This window comes from Rutidosis leptorrhynchoides, chromosome 5 (genome assembly GCF_046630445.1).
Source record: "Rutidosis leptorrhynchoides isolate AG116_Rl617_1_P2 chromosome 5, CSIRO_AGI_Rlap_v1, whole genome shotgun sequence".
In the NCBI taxonomy this organism is placed as follows: domain Eukaryota; kingdom Viridiplantae; phylum Streptophyta; class Magnoliopsida; order Asterales; family Asteraceae; genus Rutidosis; species Rutidosis leptorrhynchoides.
The window spans coordinates 123,858,838-123,868,282 of record NC_092337.1 but is presented as its reverse complement, the minus strand read 5'-3'; the positions used below and the strand labels follow the sequence as shown (position 1 = coordinate 123,868,282).

The 9,445-nt window shown below is 32.3% G+C and overlaps 1 non-coding gene across 1 annotated transcript; it reads right to left on the bottom strand.

The window, feature by feature from the left end:
- Window positions 1–2,862: 2,862 nt before the first annotated feature.
- Window positions 2,863–2,969, bottom strand: LOC139851014 (small nucleolar RNA R71). Its single transcript, XR_011760380.1, has one exon. It is a non-coding gene; the product is annotated as a small nucleolar RNA R71 (small nucleolar RNA).
- Window positions 2,970–9,445: the final 6,476 nt, after the last annotated feature.

Here is a 9,445-nt window from a genome sequence, read left to right as displayed (position 1 = left end):
TTGTTAATAAAGTATTAAAACTTTGGATTGCATACAGTTGATAACCTGGTGTAATCATTAACAATGTATTAAACCTTATTACAGTTTAAGTCCCCAATTAGTTGAAATATTTGACTTCGGCTATAAGGATAACTTGGCGAGGACACTCGCACTTTATATTTATGACTGATGGGCTGTTATGGACAAAAACCGTATGGACATATCGAAAAATCTAGGACAAAGGACAATTAACCCATGGTAATAAACTAAAATCAACACGTCGAACATCATGATTACGGAAGTTTAAATAAGCATAATTCCTTTATTTTATATCTCATCGCACTTTTATTTATTGTCATTTTATTAATTCACTTTTAATTATCGTACTATTAATTATCGTACTTTTATTTATCGTCATTTACTTTACGCTTTAAATTAAGTTATATTTATATTTAATATTTTACATTAGGTTTTAATTGTGACTTAAGACATAAAATCGACAAATCGGTCATTAAATGGTAAAACCCCTTTTTATAATAATAATATTACTTATATATATATATATATATATATATATATATATATATATATATATATATATATATATACATACACAAATATAGTTTAAAAATATAGCGTTAAACTTGGCTAGCTCCCTGCGGAACGAACCAGACTTACTAAAAACTACACTACTGTACGATTAGGTACACTGCCTATAGTATTGTAGCAAGGTTTAGGTATATCCACTCTATAAATAAATAAATAACTTGTGTAAAATTGTTTCGTATTTGGTAGTAAAAATATAACTATTTCGTATACACCTCGCATAACATCAAGTATTTTTGGCGCCGCGGCCGGGAACTCGGCGAAACGCTATATTTTTACTCTATATTTTAGTAAAACTATATTTTTGTAAAAATATATTATTTCTTATTTTGTAAAAATATTTTGTATCTATAATAAGTGTTAAAAATAATAAAATAATTAAAAATAATATATATATATATATATATATATTTAAGACTTTATATATAAAATTAAAAAGCACTTTTATTTTTAAGATTTTAAAATATAAGTTTATTATATTTTATATAAATATTCTATAAATATTTTCTATATTTTAAAATCAGAGTAAAAAAATAATAATTAAAACTGAAACTGGGCCGAACCCGTCGAAGCCCAAAACCATTTCTGGAATTACAGGCCATGCGACCGCATGGCTATAAAACCCTCAACTCATGTGATCGCATGAGCTGAGGTGACAGGTCAGTTTCCTAGTATGATCGATTAGGGTTAAGGGTTTTAATTATTATTATTATTATTATTATTATTATTATTATTATTATTATTATTATTATTATTATTATTATTATTATTAATTAATTAGAATTAGGGTTTTATATAATAATAATTAGTTTTAGTTTTATTTAATTTGTATTTTTAAGTTATAATTAGTTTTATTAATATATAAAATTAATACTTTTATAAAATAAAAATATAAAAACAATATTTTTATAAAAATAAGTATTTTTATCATTTTTTTGTCTCTTTTTATAAATTGTATATTTTTAACGTTTAATTCGTAATTTGTATATTTTTCGTTCGTAACTAGTTTTAAGATATAGTTTTTGCCATAGTTATTTTTATTTCTAGATTTTTAGGCTTTGCCGTAAAATCCCATAAGTGATTTTTCTTTAGACTAAGATTTAGGTGCTTTAGAATTTTGCGACGCCGTTTTAAGATTTTAGTACTAATTAAGTTATTGCCGTATTGGATATAGAATTCCTTTAAGCTTTAATTCCTTTAGAAACAATTTTTAATATTTAATGTTTAGACTTTTAAATTTCGACGCTTTATTTTCTTATTTTTATTTCTCGACTGTTTGTTTTTCGATGATTATTTTTTGACCTTTTATTTTTCGACGTTTTTCGACGCACTCTTTTTCTTTCTTATTTCTCGACGCTCTAGTTTTTAGGACATAGATTTTTTTTCTTCAAAATTTCGACGAAAAATTATTTTAAGCGGTTAAATTGATAGACATCCAAAATTTTCTGGTTCGTAGTAATAGTTGAATTTGTTAGTGGCGAGTTGTGGGCTTCCGATTTAAAGGGTCCTGGCTACCTGCTGCATCTATTGACTATTCGAAACGTGGGCAAAATCAGAAAAGTCTATTAATTTGATAACTTATATAATTTTTTTTATCTTTTATAATTAATAGGATATTCAGTGAATGCACCGAGCAAAACGGTCACCACCTTTCATACGTTCACCACCTGTAACTCGATCAAGACATCTAGCCAACATTGTCGCCGTTGATTTTTCTTTAGAATCGTCATCTAGTCGACCAATTACTCCAATTCAAATTTTTGATAATCCATTTTTTGAACCCGACCTTATAATTGAGAACCCAGAGGATATTCAGGGACAATTCAGAGATCCTGAACCACTAATCATTCCTCCTGAACCACAAATCACTCATCCAGAGATTGTCGAAGAAGAAACCATTAAATCAGAATCCTCTAGTGATTCAGATTCAACAATTTCAATCATGGAAAATCTGGAACCTCTAACCACCAATCAGACATTAATGCACCAGATTATGAAATCAAAGGACAAATCCTACACATGGTAACTAATCAATGCCAATTTAGTGGTGCGCCAAAGGAAGATCCAAATGAACATCTTCGGACTTTTAATAGGATTTGTACTCTATTTAAGATCAGAGAAGTTGAGGATGAACAGATCTATCTCATGTTATTTCCCTGAACTTTAAAGGGAGAAGCCAAAGATTGGTTAGAAACGTTATCTGAAGAGGCGATTGATACATGGGATGTATTAGTTGAAAATTTTCTTAAACAATTATTTCTGGCATCTAAAGCCGTGAGACTTCAAGGAGAAATAGTTACGTTCACACAGAAGCCAAATGAAACCTTATATGAAGCATGGACAAGATTTGAAAAGTTGTTGAGAGGATGTCCTCAACATGGTTTAGACACTTATCAAATAGTACAAATATTCTACCAAGGATGCGACATTACTACACGAAAAGACATCGACATAGCAGCTGGTGGTTCCATTATGAAGAAAACAGCAACTGAAGCTTACAAAATTATTGATAACACTGCTTCCCACTCACATGAGTGGCATCAAGAAAAAGACATCGTTAGATCATCTAAAGCGGCTAGAACCGATTCTAGCCATGATTTTGATTCCATTTCCTCAAAGATAGATGCTTTCGAGAGACGAATGGAAAAGATGACTAAAGATATTCATGCAATACGAATTAGTTGTGAACAGTGTGGAGTACCACATTTGACAAAAGATTGTCTCAGTATTGAACAAACAATGGAACAAAGAGAGAATGTTTCATACATGAACCAAAGGCCTGGAAAAAATTATCAGAATAATTATCAACCGCCAAGACCAAACTACAATCAAAATCAGAATTATAACCGAAATGTTCCATACAACAACCAACAAGGTCCTAGCAATCAACAAGTATCTAATAATACTTACAATCAGCAAAGACCTATTTTTCCAAATAAACCACCACAAACCGATGATAAAAAGCCAAATTTAGAAGACATGATGTCGAAGCTAGTTGAATCTCAATCGCAATTTTTTATATCTCAGAAACAAACTAATGAACAAAATGCTCAAGCATTTAGAAATCAACAAGCTTCTATTCAAAATCTGGAACAAGAAGTGAGCAACCTAACAAGGTTGATAGGTGAAAGAAAACCGGGGAGTCTACCTAGTGATACAAATGCTAACCCCCAGAATGAAACAGCTAAAGCCATTACCACGAGAAGTGGTATTACACTTAAACCACCTGAAATACCTGTAATTTCTGATGACTCTATTCCTACTACACAGGCACCACAGCCTGAGCAAGAGAAGGAAACAGAACCGGTAATTGAAAAGGTTAATGAAGATAACACTGTTAAGGCTAAACCTTATGTTAAACCATACCAACCACCACTTCCTTACCCGAGTAAAATGAGAAAAGAAAGACTTGAAGCCGAGCAATCCAAATTCTTGGATATGTTTAAATAAATAAATGTCAATCTTCCTTTCATTGATGTGATATCAGGAATGCCAAGATATGCTAAATTTCTGAAAGATCTAATCACAAATAGAAAGAAAATGGAAGAACTTTCGGCTGTTACTATGAATGCTAATTGTTCTGCAATGTTGTTGAATAAGATACCAGAAAAACTCTCAGATCCAGGAAGTTTCACAATTCCATGTTTTCTGGGTAGTCTTAGTTCAATAGAAGCATTGGCAGACTTAGGTGCTAGTATAAATTTAATGTCATATTCATTATACGCTAAACTAGACCTCGGAGAATTGAAACCAACACGAATAAGCATACAACTAGCCGATCGATCAGTAAAATATCCTAGAGGGATAATGGAAAACATGCTAGTTAAAGTTGGTACTTTAGTATTTCCAGTAGATTTTGTTATTCTGGACATGGAAGAAGATTCTCGAGTTCCTCTTATATTAGGAAGACCATTCTTAAACACGGCTAAAGCAATAATAGATGTGTTCGGTAAGAAACTGACCCTAAGTATAGAGGACGACAATGTTACCTTTTTTGTTGATAGAGCCATGCAACAACCGCAATCTGCAGATGATACATGTTATTATATTCAAACTATAGATTCATATGCAGAATTGTTAGAAGAATTTCCAGAATTACAAGGAACAGGAGAATGTTCTTTAGGAGAAGGAACTGAACCAATTGATGAAGCTGAAATGTTAGCCACACTCATGGCTAATGAATACGAACCAACAATAGAAGAACTTCAAATGCTAAAAGAGGAAGACAGATATCGATACAAATCATTGATAGAAGAATCACCGACATTAGAGTTAAAGCCACTTCCAAACCATTTGGAATACGCTTATTTACATAGTGAATCTGAATTACCTGTAATAATATCGTCTTCTCTTACGGAAAATGAAAAATCTCAACTCATTTCTGTGCTAAAAGCTCATAAACCAGCTATTGCATGAAAAATTCATGACATTAAAGGTATAAGTCCTTCGTATTGCACACATAAAATCCTTATGGAAGAAGGTCATAAAACCTATGTGCAACGCCAACGAAGACTAAATCCTAATATGCAAGATGTTGTTAAGAAAGAAATTATTAAACTGCTTGATGCAGGTTTAATTTATCCAATTTTCGATAGTCCATGGGTAAGCCCAGTTCAATGCGTACCTAAGAAGGGTGGCATGACTGTCATCAAAAATGAAAAAAATGAGCTTATTCCTACTAGGACTGTAACAGGATGGCGTGTTTGTATTGATTATAGAAAATTAAATGAAGCCACCAGAAAAGATCACTTTCCCTTACCTTTCATTGATCAAATGTTGGAAAGGTTAGCTGGAAACAGTTACTATTGTTTTCTTGATGGTTTTTCCGGATAATTTCAAATTCTAATAGCACCCGAGGACCAAGAGAAAACCACATTCACGTGCCCTTATGATACTTTTGCTTACAAACGCATGCCATTTGGACTTTGCAACGCCCCTGCAACCTTTCAAATGTGCATGATGGCGATTTTTCATGACATGATAGAAGAATGCATGGAAGTTTTCATGGATGACTTTTCAGTCTTCGGTGATACTTTTGAATCATGTCTAGTTAATCTTGAACGAATGCTTATTAGATGCGAGAAATCAAATCTAGTACTTAATTGGGAGAAATGCCAATTCATGGTTAAAGAAGGCATCGTTCTTGGTCATAAAATTTCAAAGGAAGGAATTGAAGTGGATAGAGCTAAAGTAGATGTAATTACTAAACTTCCACATCCCACCAATGTTAGAGGAGTTAGGAGTTTTCTAGGGCATGCCGGTTTTTACCGACGTTTCATAAAAGATTTTTCTAAAATTGCCACTCCTATGAATAAACTCCTAGAAAAGGATGCTCCATTCATCTTTTCGGATGAATGCATCAAATATCTTAATATTCTTAAAGAAAAACTCACTAATGCGCCGATCATGATAACTCCAAATTGGAATCTACCATTTGAACTCATGTGCGATGCAAGTGATTTTGCAATGGGAGCCGTTTTAGGACAAAGGATTGAAAAACGATTTCAACCTATTTATTACGCTAGTAAGACGTTACAAGGAGCACAAAAAAATTACACAACTACTGAAAAAGAACTCCTTGCTATTGTCTTTGCTTTTGACAAATTTCGTTCATATCTCGTTCTAGCAAAAACGGTGGTCTATACTGACCATTCTGCTCTTAGATACCTATTTTCAAAACAAGATGCCAAACCACGATTAATCCGTTGGATCTTATTCTTACAAGAGTTCGATATTGAAATCCGAGACAAAAAGGGAGCAGAAAATCTCGCCGCTGATCATCTTTCTCGTCTTGAAAATCCCGAATTAGAAGTTCTAAATGAATCGGCCATACAAGATAACTTTCCTGATGAATATCTTTTGAAGATCGATTATAATGAAATTCCATGGTTTGCAAAATATGCAAACTACTTAGTATGTGGATTCCTTGAAAAAGGATTGTCGTACCAAAAACGAAAGAAATTCTTTAGTGATATAAAACACTATTTTTGGGAAGATCCACATTTGTTTAAAAGTTGTCCTGGTGGAATAATACGCCGATGCGTATTCGGGGATGAAGCTAGTCAAATCTTAAACCATTGTCACACAGGACCAACAAGAGGGCATTATGGGCCTCAACTCACAGCAAGAAAAGTCTACGATGCTGGATTTTATTGGCCTACAATTTTCAAAGACGCGCACTTTCTTTGTAAATCCTGTGATGCGTGTCAAAGGACCAGAAAAATAAGTTAACGTGATGAAATGCCACAAAATGTTATTCACTATGTGAAGTATTTGACGTTTGGGGTATTGACTTTATGGGTCCATTTACAAAATCTCATAATAATCTCTACATTCTCGTTGCCATTGATTATGTATCTAAATGGGCGGAAGCACAAGCTCTCCCAACTAACGATGCACGAGTTGTAGTTAATTTTTTAAAACGTCTTTTTGCTAGGTTCGGAACACCGAAAGCTTTAATAAGTGATCGGGGTACTCCTTTTTGTAATAATCAACTTGAGAAAGTTCTCAAAAGATATGGAGTAACTCATAACATCTCAACCGCTTATCATCCACAAACAAGTGGACAAGTTGAAAATACCAACCGAGCATTAAAACGTATTCAAGAGAAAATCGTAGGATCAAATCCAAAGGAACGGTCCATAAAATTGGAGGATGCACTCTGGGCTTTTAGAACAGCCTACAAAACTCCAATTGGAACCACACCTTTTAGACTCGTTTACGGAAAAGCATGTCATCTTCTAGTAGAAATTGAGCACAAAGCATTTTGGGCTTTGAAGACATGTAATCTTGATTTACATGAAGCCGGACGTCTACGATTAAGTCAACTAAACGAATTAGAAGAATTAAGACATGAAGCATACGAAAATTCGTTAATCTATAAAGAAAGAACGAAGAAATGGCATGATAAAAGAATTAGAAGTTTAAAAGAATTTAAGGAAGGAGACCGAGTTCTTCTTTTCAATTCACGATTCAAACTATTTCCTGGAAAATTGAAATCAAGATGGTCTGGACCATTCATAGTCAAAAGAGTTTTCCCATACGGAACAATAGAATTAATAAATTCAAATGGGATTGAATTTAAATTTAATGGTCACAGAGTTAAACATTACATGCATGGTTCAATGGAAGTTGACAACGAAGTTAATCACAATTTCGACACCACAGCTAACTAAGTGTGGGGAGAATCAAGTCTTTTTAAGGATAATATATATTTCTGTTAGAGTTAGATATTCTGTTTTTGTGTAGTTCTCGAGAATGGAATCCGCATGGTCTTTCCCTAGCAGACCCTAAAGAACTAGTCTTCTCCATCCATTCTGAATTTTTATTTTTTTTAGGTGTTACGAGATGAAGAATTCCTTTGATCTAAACCATGGTCTACTACTACACGCTGTGATTACTAAACGTAATAATGATACTTTCCCGAGTGAACTGGTATCCTTCATAAGAGGCAAAATGGACGAAGTAAGGAGAAAACTCAGGAACAATCATCATAAGACACATTTTGGTAAAGGAAAATCAAAATCCGCAACAAAAAGAAGGGCACGATACCTTGAAAGATGTCATAAATGCGGAAAATGGTCACACGAAGGTAAATGTTCGAACAATCAAACATATTCAAATACCAAATTTGTTACTCTATGTAGAGAAGGACCGTTCATATGTTTAGAAGAAAAGTTATTGAAGAATCGAGGTTACGCTTATGTAGCTATGGAAAACCAAATCAAACGACTCTCTTATGAGTCGGCTAAAGCAGGTCTCTGAGAATTCTATCTCTCAAGTAAGTATGTACAGTTTTTATTTTATTTTTATTGCTTTTAACCTTTTGATAATAAACGCTGAATCGTTCGCTCTAAAATATTAAATTGATATTCAATAAAATTAGGTATGCGAAACTGAAATTATTGATATCATACAAAAATTTATTACATCACAGCGAAATTTACCGTTTATTCTTAAGGTATAAATATCTTTAATCAATCAATCCAAAATATTTCAAAAATTCGTCAGGAGTAAAACTAGGTAAAATAGCCGAAATTACTTTACCCAAAAGAAGGGCGTATATTTTTGATAATATTTGATTGATTAAAGTGGGATAAAAGACCAAAAAGATTTTTAATTTTAATTTTTACCTTGTTTTTATATTAATATTAAATTAATATTGTAAATTTTTAAAATCAATATATTTAAGTTTGTAAATAACAAAAAACTACTATTTTTAATATAAGTTTGTAAAACTAAAATATATAAATATTAATGATATTTATATGAATTTTTAATTTTATATATTTTAAATTTAAGTTTGGTGTGAATTTAAAAACAAAAATGTACTTTATTTCATTAAGTTAAAAATTGATTTATAAAATTCGTCGTGAGTTGAAGACTAGGTCATGGAACCGAAATTGCTTTACCCGAAGGCGGGACGAGAAATTTTATTATTATTATTTTTAATCTCATTGATCTAAAGTATGCAAAAACATTTAAAAAAAACCCAAAAATCTTTGCTTTTAAAACAATCGCTTTAAAATGACAAATTTTAAAATTTTGTCGAGGAACAGACTAGGACAACGATCCGAAATGCCCTCATTCTAAAAGAAAACAAATTTTTAAAATTAATTAATTGTTTCATAAGTAAATGATTTTATATATATAAAAAAAAACAATTACACCCCATGCGATCGTATGGAGTTTGCACTGGTAAGCCATGCGATCGCATGGTGGCCAGATGCTGGTCAGGAACAAAAAGCTCCACGAGCTGTTCTGTCTTCCCACTTCAACACACACACATACACGAACATACCCTCAAAACACACTCAAATTTCATCATTTTTAAACCAAAATCCACCAAATTTCATCCTAC